The sequence below is a fragment of the Camellia sinensis genome, chromosome 2 (genome assembly GCF_055761805.1).
Source record: "Camellia sinensis isolate YWXY chromosome 2, ASM5576180v1, whole genome shotgun sequence".
NCBI classification, from domain to species: Eukaryota; Viridiplantae; Streptophyta; class Magnoliopsida; order Ericales; family Theaceae; genus Camellia; species Camellia sinensis.
This window is the reverse complement of record NC_138962.1, coordinates 208,997,448-209,017,265: the sequence shown is the minus strand read 5'-3', so window position 1 is coordinate 209,017,265 and position 19,818 is coordinate 208,997,448.

Here is a 19,818-nt window from a genome sequence, read left to right as displayed (position 1 = left end):
ACTTTTTCAGGATCTACCGATATCCCCCTGATTAGATACAACATGTCCCAAAAATCGAACTTCTTTCTCCCAAAAGTGACACTTACTAAACTTAGCGTATAACTGCTGCTCCCTCAAAGTCTGCAACATGACTTTCAAGTGTTCTCTATGTTCTTCTTCATTCTTAGAATACACCAGGATATCATCTATGAAGATAATCACAAACTTATCTAGATACGGTTGAAAAGTTCTGTTCATCAAGTCTATAAAATAGGCAGGAGCATTGGTCAAACCAAAAGTCATTACAGAAAATTCATACAACCCATATCGGGTCCAAAAAGTAGTAAGCGGTATACTTTCCTCTGACACGGCCATCTGATGGTAACCTATTCTGAGATCAAATTGAGAGAACACAGCTGCCCCCTTCAACTGATCAAATAAGTCATCAATTCTAGGTAACAGATACTTGTTCTTGATAGTCACATTGTTTAGCTCTCTGTAATCTATGCACAAGCGGAGAGTGCCATCTTTCTTGGAGACAAAAATCGCAGGTGCTCCATGTGCACTCGCCTTTTTCTCGCCCCCCGTCTTTTGGAAAGGTTTGAAATGAAAGGCCTCACAGTTCGGACTCCTGCGGTTCTGAATCTAGTCTCACAAGTGCAATGTGAAACTGATAAACACCAAAGAGTCCAAATCCGACAAATCTTTTTGAAAAATCGATTTTAAATCAAATAATGCCAAAATTGGACTGTGTTGCCAGACACAGACTTGCCACCTAAATATTTTATTTTAAAAAAATTTAGGAAACCATGACTCGTGCTAAAGGCCATATGTCCGTCATCACCAAAGTTGCCTTGGCTCAGGAACTTGGGTACGAGGGGGGAAGGTCATGAATTGAGCAACCCTCGCTCACCCGTTCAAAGATCGACCTCTACTAACCATGATATGATATTTTATAAACATTATGTGTTCTTATTCTGGTTATTAAACTAGCTTTACTATGTGACGCACACAAGCAAGTATAGGCTAGTTTGCTCAATTTGGAACAATTCAACTCATGTTTGTTTGCGAAAATGGTTTGAAGTTGTCACCTCAAGTGGGCTTAAAGATGCGGATTTGCCACCAAACATAGTGGGCTTAAAACATGATTTTCCACTTTACAAAGTGGGCTTAAAACTCACATTTGTTGAATCGTTCCAATTCAAACAACAAGCCTTCATCCACGGGCATTCATGCAGTTTAGCATTTAAGCACATAGCTTTATGGCAAAGCATGCTAATCATGGCAATATGGCAATCACACTCATGCAAGTATGCTAAAGCATAAAACTCACCGAGTACTCCAAGCCAAAATAGAAACTATTTAGAAAGATGCATGATCCTAACTATACAAGATGACTAATGCAACGCATGCAATAATGTAATTAATAGGCTTGGCTACAAATATGGCATATGAATTGATTTGAACAACATGCATTTAAACACGCATTCAAATAAAGTATTGAAATTGTAATGCAGTTTGGATGATGCGCCGAGCCTCGGTGCATCCAAAACAAGATGAATGAATGCAAGCATGTGATATGCTAATTTGAAACATGTCGCTAATCTAACCATCAAAAGCGATTAAATAAAAGGGAGAAAGACGTGGGGTTGGAAGACATACACACACGTACGCATACTTATTACAACATTACGCCCTCGCGAAAGAGGGTCCGAATGAATAAGGGCTAAGCTAATCAATTATTACAAATCGAATTAATTAACTACTCTAGTTAACTAATTACACATCAAATTAATTGGCTAAATACTAAGCTAATTAGATACAAAGTAATTAGGCTAATTAATTAACTACCACTAATTAATTAAACAAAGCGATTAAATGGCCTCGGGAAGTGAGGGATGCATGCTTGGTTTCTCCACCCGAAAAGCCACCGCCTTGCCACTGAACGCCTCTGTTTGCACATTTTTGAACACCAGCAGGGCTACTAACTCCTAGAATGCCTCTGCTCCCCCTTTCCATCACACTGAGCAACTTTCTTCATTGATGGTCGGTCGGCTACCAATGGTGGCCGTCGGCTACTGCTGGTGGCCCGTCGGCTACCCCTGCTCTGAACTTCCTTTTTTCCTGTAACAGAGAGCAAACAGAGGCAAAATAGTGCATCCTCAAAGGTATCTGTATTGTTGGCCTCCTTATCATCACACAAATTCAAAAGAGTGCCACCTTTGGCCCTCAAACCATCAACCAAGCATTTTCCATGCATGTTGGCTACGGAACCAAGCTTGTACACGCTTAATGAGTGCAAAACAAGAGTAAAAAAGGCCACCACACTATCATGCATGATCAAGGGTGATGGTGACCAAAGAAAGTAGCACATTTCATCACTTTTGAGTATGAAATGTCCTATTTTCCTTGTGTTCGAATTAACGTCCGATTCGAACAGATGCAATGCAACACAAAAGATGCTTTATCTTGCACACTTTTACTTGTTCATTTTGTTTACTCATTTTACATTACCGATTCATTCTTTAATCGATTAGTCCATTGGTGAGTGTCTTCTAAAGTGAAAGAAGTGTCAACCAAGGTGAGGGAAGCTTCATGCCGTTGGTAATGAACCCTCAAAAGAGGATTAAACCATTAAGCATGAGCCTCAACCTTAAGCTTAAACAACCTAAGGTTGAAACAACCCTCAAACAAATGAAAAAGTGAAGCAAAGAGGGAGGTTGTAGAGATGTTAAGTGCTAGAACTAGGCATGAAAAAGCATTAAAACATGCAACCAAGACACACAAATGATGCTCAAAGCCTAGAAACACTACGCTAGTGAAGGAAATTACACCACAACTATACAAAACAAAGCTCAAATGACCCAAACAGCCCAAAAAAGAGCTAAAATAGGTCAAAACAGAGGCAAAAACATGCTGGACTAAAGCTAAGTTAGTCTAGAAAAACATGCTAAAATGTGAGGCTAACTAAGCATGCAAGCAAGACACAAGGAGGGGAGGCTAAACCCTCCAATTTTGGACTTCAAAAGAAGGTTTTCGTCACTAAAAAACCTTTGAATTTCAGTGGTAAAAGGCCTAAAAAGTTTGATTTGAATGTGATGAAAAATGGTGCAAAAGTCTAAACAATTAAGCAACAAGAAGGGTGGATTACCCCTTTAACACAAGATAGCCTCAAACCATCATTTTAAGCCTCAAAAATAGAGTTTTTTATAGTTGAAAACCAGCCCCAAAACAATACAAAAGGATGGCAAAACAAGTATTCAAAGCAAGCATATTAATCAAGTAAACTACCTCTTGAAGCTCAAGCACAAATTAAGCAACAATCCAAGCTTAAACCTTCTTCTAGAGCACAAACAAGACTCCAAGAGACCTCAGCTCCAAGGTGGCCAAGTTTGATTAAGGGTTGATGTGCAAAAGTATAGAGAAACTAGACTTTAATGGACAAAATAACAAGAGGGAGAGAGAATTCTAGATAGAGAGAGAGATTTTTGGTTTAAAATGTCTAACCTCTCAAAATGGGGGAGATCACCCCTATATATAGAAAATCAACCCTTGAGCTTGAATACATCCTACCATACACGTGTATGAAGATGTAGCTTAGTGAGCAATAGCTAGTACAGTTGGCAAACAAATATCTGGAAAAAGGGACCAATGGCCGTTGGCCACCACTGGTAGCCGACAAACACAAGCCATGGCCGACAGATCCTAGGGCTGGCCGACAGGTCACCCTCTCTTCCAAGCTAGAGGAAACAAGCTCTTGGTCCAAAAACATGCACAAAACGGATAAGGTTTAGAGACTCAAAGACAAGGCATTCCGCCGAGGACTGCGGGCGCCCCAAACGAACACAAACAAGCACAATCATCGAGTGCACAACGATGACATCCAAGTCTTGAGGACGGTCAAAAACAGGGTGTCTACAGTTACCCCTCTTTGACAGAGCTCAAAGTCATGAAATGACGTGAGTGAATGTCAAAGTCCAGAAACGACCCTTTTTGACAAGGCTGTAAGACTTGGGCAAACAAACAAAATACAGATGCAGTTGGTTGAACCCGAAGGTTGCCTACGCATCCCTTTGCAAGGAATCAAACCAGCGTAGTTTAGGGGCAGGATGCAAATGATATGCAAGATGCAAAACAGTTAAAATGATATAAAATGTAATGAAATAATCAAATCACAAGCAGTACAAAACACACAAATATCATGAAGGGATGGAGATACAACATCAAACTACGTTTAACACAGAAAAGGTGGCGAAACCCTCAAACCACAATTCTCTTAGTGGAATAGGTGTGTGCACATGCAGAATTATGTGTTTCGCAAAAAGAATACAAGTAAATAGGTGGTATGATACAAGTGAGGAATGATCTGCTGAGGAAAGATCGTGATCCTAAATGCTGAATACAATAAAACAAAGTGTAATGTAGTGAATGCAATGGATGCAGTGAATAGGGGACACAAGCCAAACCATATCTCTACCTAGAAAAGGTATGGACACAAAACAGACCACGTCTAACACAAAAAAGGTGCTGAAACCCTCAGACCACAATTCTCTTAGTGGAATAGGTGCGTACACATGCAGAGCTATGCTTCAACAAAGGAAATGTATGAGCACATGCCAAACTAAGCTTAATATGGAAAGGATGAAGACGATAAAATGGTATGATGTAATGGATGTAACAAATAGTGCAGTAGATGCAAAGGGTGACATACTCTAACCATGTTGAAATCATGAGAAGAGGTCCGAAAACAACTACTCAAGGTCGCGTTCCACGCAACCTAAGATAAACTCCAAACAACCTGAAATTGTGTAAGGAAAGGAACACTCTAACCACGCTGAAATCGTGAGAAGAGGTCCGAAAACAACTACTCAGGGGCACGTTCCACACAACCTGAGATAAACTCCAAACATACTGAAATCGTGTGAGGAAAGGAACACTCTAACCACGCTGAAATCGTGAGAAGAGGTTTGAAAACAACCACTCAGGGGTGCGTTCCATGCAACCTGAGATAAATTCCAAACACACTGAAATCGTATAAGAAAAGGAACACTCTAACCACGCTGAAATCGTGAGAAGAGGTCCGAAAATAACCATTCAGGGGCGTGTTCCATGCATCCTGAGATAAATTCCAAACACGCTGAAATCGTGTGAGGAAAAGGACACTCTAACCACGCCGAAATCGTGAGAAGAGGTCCGAAAACAACCACTCAGGGGCGTGTTCCACGCAACCTGAGATAAATTCCAAACACGCTAAAATCGTGAGAAGAGGTCCAAAGAAAAGCCGTTAGGAGCGCGTTCCACACATCTTGAGATAGCCCCGGGGGATAACGATCCTAAATGCTGCTCAGCATAAAAGGATAAATGATACAAGATAACACAAGATGCAAATAAATGCAATACGTGTGATGATATGATACATGTTACAAGCAATGTAGTGCATGATGTTTAGGGAATGCAATAAACAAACAAAGCAGCGCTTTAGAAAGCACCTCATGGGGCGAGTGGCGATGAACTTCTCTACTTTAACGAGGATCTCCCCCTTTGTGTTCTTCGAACTCTTACCTTCAACTCTCAGTTCAAAGGCCCTCAAATGCTGACAAGGGTTCTTTATATAGAAGCCATGGATGCCGCTTTTCTTCCTGATCATATTCACAACTTTCCCTATTCTTCAACGGGGTGACAGACTAGGTTGGTTCAGTATCCAGAATTGAGACACACACATGCTATCTCAATCTATGGGGCTGCCATACAGATTTCAAGCCGATGATACACCCCTGGGTATTTAAACAAGACTTTAGTCTTAGAAATTCCAAACTTTTGTGTTCTAGGCATCGCCATTCGAACTCTAGTTTCCACCGTCGCAGTTGGTCTCCTAGGAACTCATTGCAAATACAAGCAGGTCGCTATACCAGACCACCAAAAGTTGTTTGGGCACGACAAACACCAAAAAAATTGCACCGTTAGAGGATTTAAGGTCTCCCAGACCAGCTGGAGTGCACAAAAGAGTGCGATGCAGGTGCACAAGACAGTGCGAGGCAGTGTGAATGCACAAAACAGTGCTATACAGGTGTGCACAAGACAGTGCGAATATGGGTGAAATGCACAAAACAGTGCGATGCAAGTGTGCACAAGACAGTGCTATACAAAGTGAGGTGCACAAGACAGTGCGATGCAAGGTGCACAAGACAGTGTGATACAATGCACAAGATACTGCAATGTAAGTTTGCACAAGACAGTGCGATACAATGCACAAGATAGTGCGATGCAAGTACACAAGATAGTACGATACAATGCACAAACAAGTGCAAGTAAGGTGCGCAAAATAGCGCGATGCAATGCACAAACAAGTGCAAGTAAGGTGCGCAGACTAGCGTGATGCATGTTCTATGCAAAAGAAACGAGCATTTTCTATACAAAATGAGAGCATGTAATGAAATGCAAAAAATAGTGCAATGCGCAAGAAAGCGCGAGTGTAAATTGCACAAAATAGTGCGAGTGTGATACGAAGTGCACAAAATAGTGTGAACAAAACAAAAGCACAAAATAGTGCGAGCAAAGTGAGTAATTGTGTGATAAATGTACTGAGTAAGATTATTGTGCGATAGATGCACAGAAGTGAGATTATGAGCAAGGTTTACAAATCAATACAGTGACAATGCATGTTCCATGCAAGATAAACAACCGATGCATGATGTTAATTGAAAGCATGTTCTATGTAAGAAACAAGAGCATATTCTATGCAACATTGAAAGCATGTTCTATGCAAGAAACATAAACGATGCGATGCACGCATGCAACATAAGTGTATATGAAAATGCACATTCTACGCAATAGAAGGGCATCAAATATGTACTTTGGTGCCTCCGATTTATCTCTCGGAGGACTTTACAACATGCTTAACTAAAAAAGAATACACCTTGTTCATATTAGCGAGGGGTAACATTTGCATGCTGCTTTAATTGCCATTCTAACTTGAAGCAAAACTTGAGGTCGAGATACGCTCATACTCCAGAGAAAGGCGGGGCCTGAGAAAGTGCACCTGGAATGCAGTCTCAGAATTTGCCGAAGTTGAGACACACTGAGATGCTCCAAATTTTCCCACTTTTTTTTTTGCTTTGCAGTCTGGAACCATATAGCTTCAGATAGGTCCTAGTTCAATTGTTCTCACATGACCTGGGTTGAACGCTGCAGTTTATGAAAGAAATGATCATGTTTTGTACAAATGTAGAGAATAGCACAGCACTTCTGAGTACAAAACGATTTATTTTTGAAATTGAGATTGAGAATGAGTTTTAACCAAGTATCAAGCCTATGATTGACTACAGCACACCACGACTCAACAAAGGGAAAAAAAAAGTAAAACAACATATCTATTGACACTCAAAATGACTCAAACAAGAATCGAGACAAACAAAAACAACAAACACAGCACTCAAATGTGTTCCAATGGTGAGAGACCTCTCGATTCACGGAAGCCTGTTTCTTCAGGGTATTGTTTCCCACCCTTTCTTATTTGTGATTCTCACATCACTTTGGCACTCAATCTCTTTTTATCTGAAAAGCCCTTTCCTCATTTTTTCTCTCAGCGCACATCTCTCTATTCTTGAATCTCTCTGATTTTTTATCCCTCCCCAAGTGTCGTTGATGGATAATCAAGAAGTTGTGGGCTCATGCCCCTAGTATTCTACTAGATGGTCCTTCTTTGGTTCACAACTAGTGAGCTTTTCCACAGAGGGGGGTTGTGGTGTGACTGGATGTACAGCAGATCTACAATTGTCATCAATTGACGATGCCCTTGACCAGTTTGGATGTGATCAGACTTGTCCAGATGAGGGAGTGAAATATCCTACTTCATTTCAGTTCGTGCTTCGCACTTGGCTTGATACCTCACTATTGGAGGATGAGAAAGCACTTGACCCTTTGCTGCTAACTTCAGTTGTGCCCTTTTCTCCAAGTACGTTGATAACGGGAAAAAGACAGAAAACCTGACTAAACCATGCCTCTAGTTCATGATTTTGACCATTTTTTGTTTTTGGCTTTCTACTAAAACAATTTTGATCAATATGAGAGTTAGATTAAAATGCTTGTTCGACTTTTTAACTTGAAATCATGTAAATCAGGTTGTGAGTACTGAAATTTTTCCTTTGTTTGGGTCCAAGAAATGGTCCAGTTTTGGAAAAATGGAATAATTTTTGAGAGAATTAGTTAACTTCATTAAAAATCCTTAAAAACCATTTTTGCAAATGGCCACTGCTCAAGCAACGCAGAATCTACTCTCGAGATACACAATCTCAGATCTGAATTTGATTTGTCTTGCAGCTGAATCTTCCAACGGAATAGAACAACTGATTTTGAACGAAGACGAGCCAATTGGACATAGATAGGATAGCCGATTTGAACAAGGATAAGCCAATCAACATGGATGAGACCAGTAGGTTAAAAATGATTGGGGCCGAACTTTAGGATGAAGTTGCCTACGTATCCCAAAGATGGAAATCAGGTCGTACATAGTTTCAAGGTTAAGGTGCACTCGGGTATTAACACTCTATTTTTATGCTCTAACTTTTGCCAAAGCCGCCCTTTAGGATTTTTAACCTTGCGAGCTCTGTTTTTCTTTTCTTTTTATTTCTTTTTCTTTTCTTTTCTTTTTTTCTTTCTTTTTTCCTTTCTTTCCATTTTTGTTCTTTTTCTTTTTTCTGCTCTAACTTTTGCATGGGTCGCCTTTCTGGGTTTTCGGCCCAGCGAGCCTCTCAAGGATAAAAAAGTTTAACTTGTCCATGTTGAATGGCTGTAGGATCTCTAGCCATCTAAATCCAGGAGAATGGCTATTGTTGCTGACTAAATAGTCTTGACGATATAAAAGCCCATCCAATTGGGGTCTGAATTGCCCCTAGTGTTGTGGATATGAACTTGATTATCCCTCAACAATAAATTTTCTTCTTTCAGCTGCTGGAATTTGGTTTTCTTGTCAGTCTTCATTGGTTTGAGAAATGGCCCACTTTTGAATCTTCGAGCATATCTGACATTTTTGCCCCTAGTTCAAGGGATGCTTATCATCTAACTTTGCAAGCTTCCTTTGATGACATCTGACCTTATTGCCCCTAGTTCAAGGGTTGCTTCCAACCCGACCATGCAAGTCTCATATTTTGGTTGATCGTTGAATATTCTAATCCAAGGTTCAAGGTTTGAAAGCAAAAAGGGTCGAGTTTCGAGGTTGAGAGTGATCCTATGCTGTACTATCTCAAGATCAATTCCACACATGTCTTCGTAGGACCAAGCAAAACATCTTTTGAAATGTTTAATAAAGCGACTAGTCGCTCAGGCTCCTCTGAAGACAATACGGAACCAATCTGGATCTGTTACCCAAAAAACAACCTAAGAAGGGGGAGGAATTAGATTTCTACAAATTAAAATTAATAATACCCCAATAAAATTAACTACTAGTACAACAAATTATTAACAAGCACAATGATGAACTTAGCAGTAAATGATCAAGCAAAATAACAGTGACGTATAACTAACCTAGAAGGTAAATCAAATGATTAACACATGACTATTAGATAGTTATAACAGTAGTAAGAAAGTAAAGAGATTAGGGAAGAGGAGACAAACAGATTTATAGTGGTTCGGTTTCAACCAAGCCTACATCCACTCCTCAAGCTTTACTTAAGATTTTCCACTATCTTCTAGCTTCACGGGGGTGCTAGCAACCTCTTTACAAATGGAGCAATCCTCTACGGATTTTACATAGACTTTCTAAGTCAAGAATACTGAGTGTACTACACTCTTACAAGGTTGAAAATAAGGTGTTTTTGCTTTCACAGAAAGCTACAAGAATTATCTCTCAAAGATAGATATAAAAATGAAGCTTTGATTTTTCTGTAAACCTCACACAGGAAAGATGGGCTTAAAGCTATAAGACTCAGTGTATAATTTTTGAGAGAGGATGTAAACAAAAATTGAAGAATACTCCTCAAAGAATTTTTCAGAGAATAGATGTGAGTGATTATAGATCAAAGAATATTTTCTGATTTTTTGTAACTTGTTTATATTAGAGACTTTTGTATAAATAATGAAAATTATATCTGTTTATAACCGTTGTAGTCATTTGAATTTATAGTCGTTTATAGCCATTGTACTCCATTACTAATTTGAATATCTTCCACTCCATCATTACTAATTTGAATATCTTTCACTTGAACCTTTTGAACCTTTTGAACTGCTGTTGTGCTGGGCTGTTTGAACCTTTGTTTTTGGGCTATTTGAACTCCAGATTTAATCAACTATTAAATACATTCTAACAACATTTAGGATAAAGATTTAGGTGAGAAATAATGAGACAAAATAAATTTTGATTCTATTTTTCTCTTTCAAATAAATTAAAACATAATTAAATAAATCATCAAAATAAATGTTGATTTTATCTCTTTCAAATAAATCATCCAAATAAATGTTGATTCTATTTTTCTCTTTCAAATAAATCAAAATATAATTAAATAAATCATCAAAATAAATAAGTTTAACAATCTCCCATTTTTTATGATGGCACACAATGATGTTTTGATTTGATTTGGGAGTAAGAAAAGCTCCCCCTCAAGTCATGCTCCCTGAATTCATTTCTAAATACATAAGTTAGCACATGTGTAATAAATAAGCTTTAATTAGAGACATGATATGAGACTAAAATATCAAACTATAAATACATAATCATCAGATTAGTTTTCAAATAATACCATAATTTGAAAATAATACCATAATACATAACACCATAACAAAATAATACCATAATACATAACATCACATAATTTCTCCTCCTGTGACATTATCAAAAGGAAATCATGGGTCAGATTATGGAAGAGAAGGAGGAAAATGATAGTGATAAATGACATCAAAAAAAAGATAATCAAAACATATATATACATATATATAGATGATTCGCCCGCGTCTTTTTTTTTTTTGGTTGAAAATCGCGTCGAACACGCATCCTCGCTTTGGCATCAGCCGACCGACAAAAGTGAGACGGGTCAATTAGTCAATCAGCTGCCTCGACTCTCTCTCCCTCTTGTCGTCTTCTCTTCTGTCTTCTTCTTAACCACTCTCTTCGCCTTCTTCGTTCTCATTCGCTTCGTGAGAGAGATAGAACAGAGAGACTGAGCAAAGCAGAAAGGCTACCAAAAACGACTCTCCTTTCGATTATATCTCTCTCTTCTACTACATGGCCTCGTCCCGTCCTCTTACTCTCTTTCCAGACCTGAATGATCCCGTAAGTGCTACTGGGCCGAGTGCCCCAGCTCCCACTCTTTCCAACCTTCCTATGATGTCGATTGAGCAAATAATGACAACTCAATCAGACATTGAAGCCAATCATTTCATACTGACGTCCTGTATGGAGACGGTGACTGCAGTCACAAAATTGGCTCACTGACTGCAGAACAGGACGAGTGAGCTCCATCAGGTCAACGCCCAACTCGTTCTACTCCAGCACATGTATAAGGATGCGCGAGCTGAGATAGGTGCACTGAAAGCCGAAAATAAAGAACTTAAACGGAAGACCACCTCCATGGCCCGATTTGGAGCAACGTCGTTCTTGGCCTTTGATAGTCAACGGGGAGTCGTCGCTCTCGACGAAAGCACGGGGGCAAGGGCGTCAAGGGTTGGCCAAGGTGATAAAAAAAAAAAAAATGATGGAAGAGGCGAGTAAGTAAGATCGGCGTATAGCCCGAAAAAAATGAGGGGTTTTTTTTTTAATTTTTTTTTTATGTTTATTTTGATTGACGTGTGGCCGTAAAAAAAAAAAAAAAAAGAAGGGTGTTTTTTTTTTATGTAAATATTTGGATTTTGATTTGTTTTTGTTTTTATGTTTAAGTATTGAAAAATGAAATTAAAAAGCAAAAAAAAAAAAGAAAAGAAAATTAAGCCCAAACAAAAAATAATAATGAGAAAAAAATAAAAATAAAAGAAATTAAGCCTAATAGCAAAATAAAAAAAAATAAAATAATACCAGTAGTAATTAAACTTAATGGGACGTTGGTGTTGCTGGAATGGTAATGCAAAAAAAAAAAAAAAATACCATAAGGGTTTTAAAAAAATCAATGTATGCAAAGTTAATTTTACCTCAACATGCAGAACCCAAAAAAAATTACACAGTTGAGAATAACAAACTGTTAAGAAAAATAAATGTATGAAGGACTTGTGAGCATTCAACTGATATAAATGTTTCCATATCAATGTAGTAATACACATATATCATTGCAACAAAAATTCAAGTTTCACAGTCATAACAAAACTTTTTAAGTAGAAATCGACATTCCAAGCTCACTACGAATAAAATTGAAGCGATCCTCGCTTAGGGGTTTTGTGAAAATATCTGCCAATTGCTTGTCGGTATTTACAAATTCAAGTACAATATCCCATTTTTGAACATGATCTCTTAAAAAATGATGTCGAATTTCAATATGTTTTGTTCGTGAGTATTGAACCGGATTTTTGCTTAAATTGATGGCACTAGTATTATCACAATGTAGCATCAAGTTTAGATAAATGTCATGGGTGCAATAAGGAGAAGTTCCAAAGGTCAAAAATGAGACACACATGCTGTTATAGCAAGATAATATGGCAACAATTAATCAATGATCTTATCCATTATGAAGAATTCATATTATTTCAATCTATTTTCAAGCAAGAGCCAATAAGATACCAAATTGTTAAAAGTATATGTGAAGCAGTTGAGCATGATCTAACAATCAATTTCTAGCAAAAGCGTACAGATTTTATACAAGATAATTAAAAAAAATATGTGAGATGCAAGCTCATAAGTGTGATATCAAAAATAAAATAGAATCTGAGGGGATTTTTTTTTATTTAAAAAATAATCTAGTTTAAATTCTTCCCCTTGTTTTATTTGGCAAAATCAATAGGAGATATGATAAATAAAAGCTCATAACTGAAATGTTCTCCTCAATAATATCAAATAGGATGTCAAATATTACCAGTAAGGATGCCAAAATGATACCAACATGCAATCTACCAAGGATACCAATATGCAATCTAGAAGATTTAACAATCATAGCTCAAGCATTATATAGAATATCAAATATTGCTCATAATAAGTTAAACTCAATATAATCTCATGGAGCTAATGTAAATCCAAAAAATGAAGCATGTTCAAGATATAGCAATCCATATGCCAAGAAAAATCATGAGTTTCAATATATAGCACACATTTTAAGCATAGGCATGATTTTTAGGCAAGAGTATCATCAAAGAGTATACATTGCAAATCATATGAAGCATAATCAATCTTTTTCATATCAAAGTAATAACGGTATTAGCTCAAATGATATAAGATAGAATTTTTACCTCAAAAACTTAAGAGAGTATATGAGGCATACGTTAGGTTCAAGAGATGGAAGCTTTTCAATCTTCAATGTTCTTTCATGAGGAGTTCATCTCAAAAGGGTTTAACAAGTATGTTAGCAAAATGATTTCTCTCTAAGTTGGTGCTACCCTTTTCTAATGCGATTTGTGTAAATATAGCATTCATAGAACAATCACTATTACTCAATAAAAATACAGCACAAATCACTTCTTATCACAAACTCAAAAAGTGAAAAATAATTCAATGATCAAACAAGAGTTTGGAATGCGATTTTTCAAAATTTTCAAGTTGTAGCACATAGCATAATATGCATAAGAAAATAGTGTAATGCTCTTTGTTTTATTAAAAAATAATGCAATAATCTCATTTAATCACATAACATTATCAAGAGGCATTTTCATCAATTCAATCCACATAATCAAGTGTGATAAAACATTTTACTCAATGTGGAACACAACATGAATGTTATAAACAATTAATTCAACAATTTATCAATCAAAAGCATTTCATGAGATGTATGCCAATATAATCTATATTCAAAAGATATTCAATAGGATAGATGCAATGTCTCTACAAACGTATGATACTTTTTTTCATTTAGACATTGTTGATGGATCATAATCAACGAATTTCACAACTCATTCAAATATTCCAATGTAAAGCATATAAGCATGAAATTTTCATGTTGAGCATATTTTTGAGATCATAAATGTACAATTCAAAATATAGATAGCATACATCCCAAAAACATGCTATGACATCAAAATTGATTCTACAAAGATATGACTCAAAAAGAAATTAACATATTAGTATGAAGTCATATATAAGATGTGAAAAGTATGCTCACAAAAAATATTTATCACTTCTTATCTCTTTTTCATAGCAATGGATGACATGATATACAATGTTAATGAATACATGAATCATTCATATTCTAATAGGCATTCATCAAAATAATATAATTCTCATTTTTGAGTTCAATGAAGGTTTGAAAGAAACTAGCAGAACATGACTTAGCAAACTTAGTACACTTAGGTTACATCGAAGCAATGATTAGACACAACCTATTGTACACAAATCACACCTTAAAGAATATAGAACTTTAAGCTTAAAGGTGTGTTAGGAGTTATATCTTCATTTATCTCTTTGGAATCTTCACACATACATTACCTCTATTGTTCATCTTGGTGATTTTCATTTCATCATTCTTCTTCTTCTTGTAGGGGCTGATTTTACTCTTTAGATTGAACACTCTTGTTGTGCATTTCCTCTCGAAGTCCTGGTGTTCTTTGAGATTCCACCTACAAAATATCTTGATTTCTTTCTTGGTACCCATACTTTCTTGGGTCCATAGGGATTAGTCTCAAGAGCATTTAATCTCATAAAAGGTTTAGGAGGATCAAAACCAATGCCTACTTTGTCAAAAACACATTTTTTTTTATTTCCAAGAAGCTTGTTGAGATTTTATTTTCCTTTTACAAAATTTTCAAGAGTTTTGTTTAAATCCTCAACATTGTTTTTCAAAATGTTTTTCTCATTGGCAATAGACGTAAAGTCATTTTTCAAAGTAACATTTTCCATTTTTAAAACATCCACATCATTTGAAAGAGAAATAACTAATTTCTTTAATTTAGAATTCTCAACACAAACATTTTTAAATATGTCATGTAATTCATTGAAAGCACTTTCAAGTTCTACATAATTAGAAATTACTTCATCTTGAGTGAATTCTTCTTCTCCAAGAGCCATAAGACACAGGTTGGCTACTTCATCATTTTCTCCCCAAATGGCTTCCTTTTTGCTGCCATCCATCATTGAAAGTTCATGAGCCATAAGTGAGCCTAGGAGTTTTTCAATGCCTAATTTTGTTATTTTCTTTTGCTTCTTGGATAGTTGTAACCTTAGCTTCCCATTCATTTGGCAAAGATCTAAGTATTTTTCTCACAAGCTCACCATTAGTATAAGATTTACTAAGAGATTTTAGAGCATTAATAATATTGGTAAATTTATAAAACATCTCAGAAATAGATTCAAATGATTCCATAGTAAAGAGTTCATAATCATGAATAAGCATGTCAATTCGAGACTCTTTTATTTGGCTAGTTCCTTCATAGGTGATTTCAAGTTTATCCCAAATCTCTTTAGCAGTAATACATCCATAAATTTTATTGTACTCATTTGCATCTGGTCCACACACAAGAATAAGCTTGGCTTTAGCATTAGCTTGAAGGAGTTTATAATCACGCTCATCAAATTCATCCGCAAGTTTTGGCACACTGATATAGTCTACTACCTTGGAAGAGATTTTAGGACCTTTAGTGATAATGAGTCACAAAGCATAATTAGTAGCTTGAAAATGCAAAGTCATTTTTTCTTTTTAATGAATGTAATTACTACCATCAAAGAGAGATGGCCTATTACTAGTTTGTCCTACAGCAGAGTAAGTAGAATACATGGTTGCTATGGATCAAAAACTCAAGATTGTTAAATCTAAACAAGAGCCCCAGGCTTTGATACCAATCGTTACCCAAAAAGCAACCTAAGAGGGGGGGTGAATTAGGTTTCTACAAATTAAAATTAATAATACCCCAATAAAATTAACTACTAGTACAACAAATTATTAACAAACACAATGATAAACTTAGCAGTAAATGATCAAGCAAAATATCAATGAAGTATAACTAACATACAGAGTAAATCAAATGATTAACACGTGAATATTAGATAGTTATAACAGTAGTAGGAAAGTAAAGAGATTAGGGAAGAGGAGACAAACAGATTTATAGTGGTTCGGCTTCAACCAAGCCTACATCCACTCCTCAAGCTTTACTTAAGATTTTCCACTATCTTCTAACTTCACGGGGGTGCTAACAACCTCTTTACAAATGAAGCAATCCTCCACGAATTTTACATAGACTTTCTAAGTCAAGAACACTGAGTGTACTACACTCTTAAAAGGTTAAAAAGAAGGTGTTTTTGCTTTCACAGAAAGCTATAAGAATTATCTCTCAAAGATAGATATAAAAATGAAGCTTTGATTTTTCTGTAAACCTCACACAGGAAAGATGGGCTTAAAGCTATAAGGCTCAATGTATAATTTCTGAGAGAGAATGTAAACAAAAATTGAAGAACACTCCTCAGAGAATTTTTCAGAGAATAGATGTGAGTGATTATAGATCAAAGAATATTTTCTGATTTTTTATAACTTGTTTACATTAGAGGCTTTGGTATATATAATGAAAATTATAGCTGTTTATAGCCGTTGTAGTCATTTGAATTTATAGCCGTTTATAGTCGTTGTAGTCATTTGAATTTATAGCCGTTTATAACTGTTGTACTCCATCATTACTAATTTGAATATCTTTCACTTGAACCTTTTGAATTGCTGTTGTGCTGGGCTGTTTGAACCTCTATTTTTGGGCGGTTTGAACTCCAGATTTAATCAGATATTAAATACATTCTAACAACATTTAGGATAAAGAATTATGCAAGAAATAATGAGACAAAATAAATTTTGATTCTATTTTTCTCTTTCAAATAAATTAAAACATAATTAAATAAATCATCAAAATAAATGTCGATTCTATTTTTTTCTTTCAAATAAATCAAAATATAATTAAATAAATCATCAAAATAAGTAAGTCTAACAGGATCAAGCTAGGATCCTTCTCAGTATTCACATTAACAAACATGATCTCATTCATTAAGGAATTTTTTACAAATCCCAAGGAATTCCTCCCTCTTAGTTTTCATCACAGTGTTAGAAAAGTTTTGAAAAACTTAGGTCAATGCAATGATTTAAAGGCATAGAAAAAGTAGGTGAAAATGTACTGTCATTTCATTCAGATCTTTTTGCTCAACTGGCTCAATCATAGAAACAGACGCAAAAGAAAGAGTGTAAAAGACAAACACAAAACAAGATAGTGATGTCCGAGGTAACACCCCCGAGATCACCTGACTCCAACACAAGAGGACTGACTCGATATAACAAGACAGACTCAATACAACACAACAGAACTGACTGAATACCCAAGTCAGAAAGTACAATAAACAGCATTTGTAATTTGCTCAAAACAGTGCATGCCATCCACCACATCTGGAGTAAAATGAGCGCCATCAGCAGGTGGTTCATCCCCTGATCATATAGTCACATTATCCTCCCAGTTTATTGATCCGGTGCCGATAGACTTTACAAGACCTGGTGCGACGATGACCTCGTTGTCGATCAGATCTTGAACTTCATGGCGAAGACGATAACAGCCATCAGTGTCATGACCAGTTTGTTGATGGAAGGCACAGTACTTGGCAACATTATCCTTAGCTGGAAGGGGATCCGGGAGAGGTCGAGGCTTCAGGGGTTTGAGATGGCCCTTTTTTATCAACACACCCATGGCTTTGGATAAGGACATGTAAAGCGGGGTGAAGACCCTTTGGCCTCGGGCATGATGGCTTGAGGTTTGTGGGGTTGTGTTAAATGTATCGTCAAAGGGGTTGGTAGGTGCTGACTGGGTTTGATGATTTCTTCTGAGTGTAGGATTGAAGCTGAAAGGGGCGTTTCTGGTATGACTTCCTTTTCTTGGCTTGCCCCTTGATTCGAAATGCCCTGAACCTGAGTGGAAAAAGTGTTATCCACAATCTTTGTAACAATTGTGAGCACTTGTTGTTTGTTCAGTCCTTCAACCTTCAAAGCCTTAACAACCCACTGAAGATGTTCATAGGGGTCGATACTTGCCCCGACCTTGTTCTTACCATTTGCCTCCACTTTGCCAAGGGATTGGGTCGCAATATCAGAGCAGAGACCAGTTGTTGTTGACATGTCATTGTCCAGACCTGAGATAGCTTTAGGTTGGCCATTTTCAACTGTAACTCGCCCCAAGATTGGAGAGCCTTTTGGCGTGAAATTTTTGGCATGTGATGTGGTTGATGATGGAGTCAAAAGCCCAAAGGCTAAATCTGCCACAATTCTTTGCAAATCTTCAATGATGCTCATTAGCTCAGGAGTAGTAGGTTTATGGGTTTGAGATGATTGGGGTTCGAGTTCATCCATCATGCACAAGTCCGTGCTTTCTGGAATGAACACCTCAGGCTTGGGTAAATGGGCCGAGGTGATGTATATGCTGTGGTTGTAAGTGGGTTACAGTGTATGGATCAGGTTAAGATGTGGATGGGGTACTTGGTCATTAGGGTCTTGAGGTGGAGCTATCGATTGGTTGTCGATGAGATTTTGGACCTCATAATGAAGGCGGTAGCAACGATCAGTGCCATGACCGCGTTGCTGATGATACACGCAGTATTTGGTGGGGTTATGTCTGGCAGGGAGTGGGTTAGGTAGAGGTTGAGGATCAAAGGCTTTGAGATACCCTCTTTCCATCAGGACTTTTAGTGCCCTGGTTAGGCTCATATAGAGGGGGGTGAAAGTTTTGCCTTGAGCTTGGGTTAGGCCAACTGTTTGGGAGTTGGGTTTGGCAAATGGTTTGGCAATTGTGGGAGTGGCGATAGTGTTGATTTCGGTGGGTTTGGAAATAATGCTGCTGCTAGCATTGGTATTCTTAGAAAACACCATCTGTAGACACCCCATTTTTAACCGCCCTTAAGACTTGGGCGCTATTGATGGTTTACTCGGTGATGAAGGTGCGCAGGGCAAAAGTTCAGTTTCTTCGATAAGGAGAGAGTCAAATCTCAACTTCATACCCCTTTTGGACCAAAACAATCTTGATCGAAAGATTTTAGACCTTGAAATCCTCTCTTTCAAAATGTTTTGAAAATAAAGTTCCGACGATGTTCCGACGCTCGCATTTCGTTAAATGTTTCGCATTTCGTTAAATGTTGCGTTTTTCGATAAACCGAGCAAGGACGAAGTGGAAATGAATGAAAGAGAGTTGAAATCTTTGAAAAATCTTTCAAAACACTTTGTTTAGGGGTTTGGAGTTGAGGAAAATTGGAGAAGAGGGAAGAAACCAAGTTGAAGAAGAAGGTGGGTTTGAATCGCTAAGAGAGAGAGCCGAGCGGTCCTCGCTAAATCACACCTGTCTGTCTATACACTTGGATTTTAGCTATGAGGCCACCACTGTTGGAAATCTTACTTCTGGGGCTTCATTTTGCACTCAAGAATCTCCTAAAGCCAAGTCTGGACGGGGGAGATATGGTTGGTTAAAGTAGGGCATCAATACGGTTGGACCGAATCTGCGCGGCTTCACCAAAACATGCATAACTTTTTGCACAGTTGGAATTTTGATACAAGGTTGGTGCCATTGGAAAGCTAACTTCTGAGGCTTCATTTTAGACACTAGATGACCACTTTTTGGCCTTGGAGACCACCCTTCAACCACCTTTCTTTCCGGTCGACCACAAAAAGTAGCTGGCTGACCACCTAACCCTTTTGACCTGGTCGGCCGACCAGGGCAAGTGGTCGGCTGACCTGCTGAACTGGTCGCCCTGCCTCTCTCAGTTCTGTCTCTATG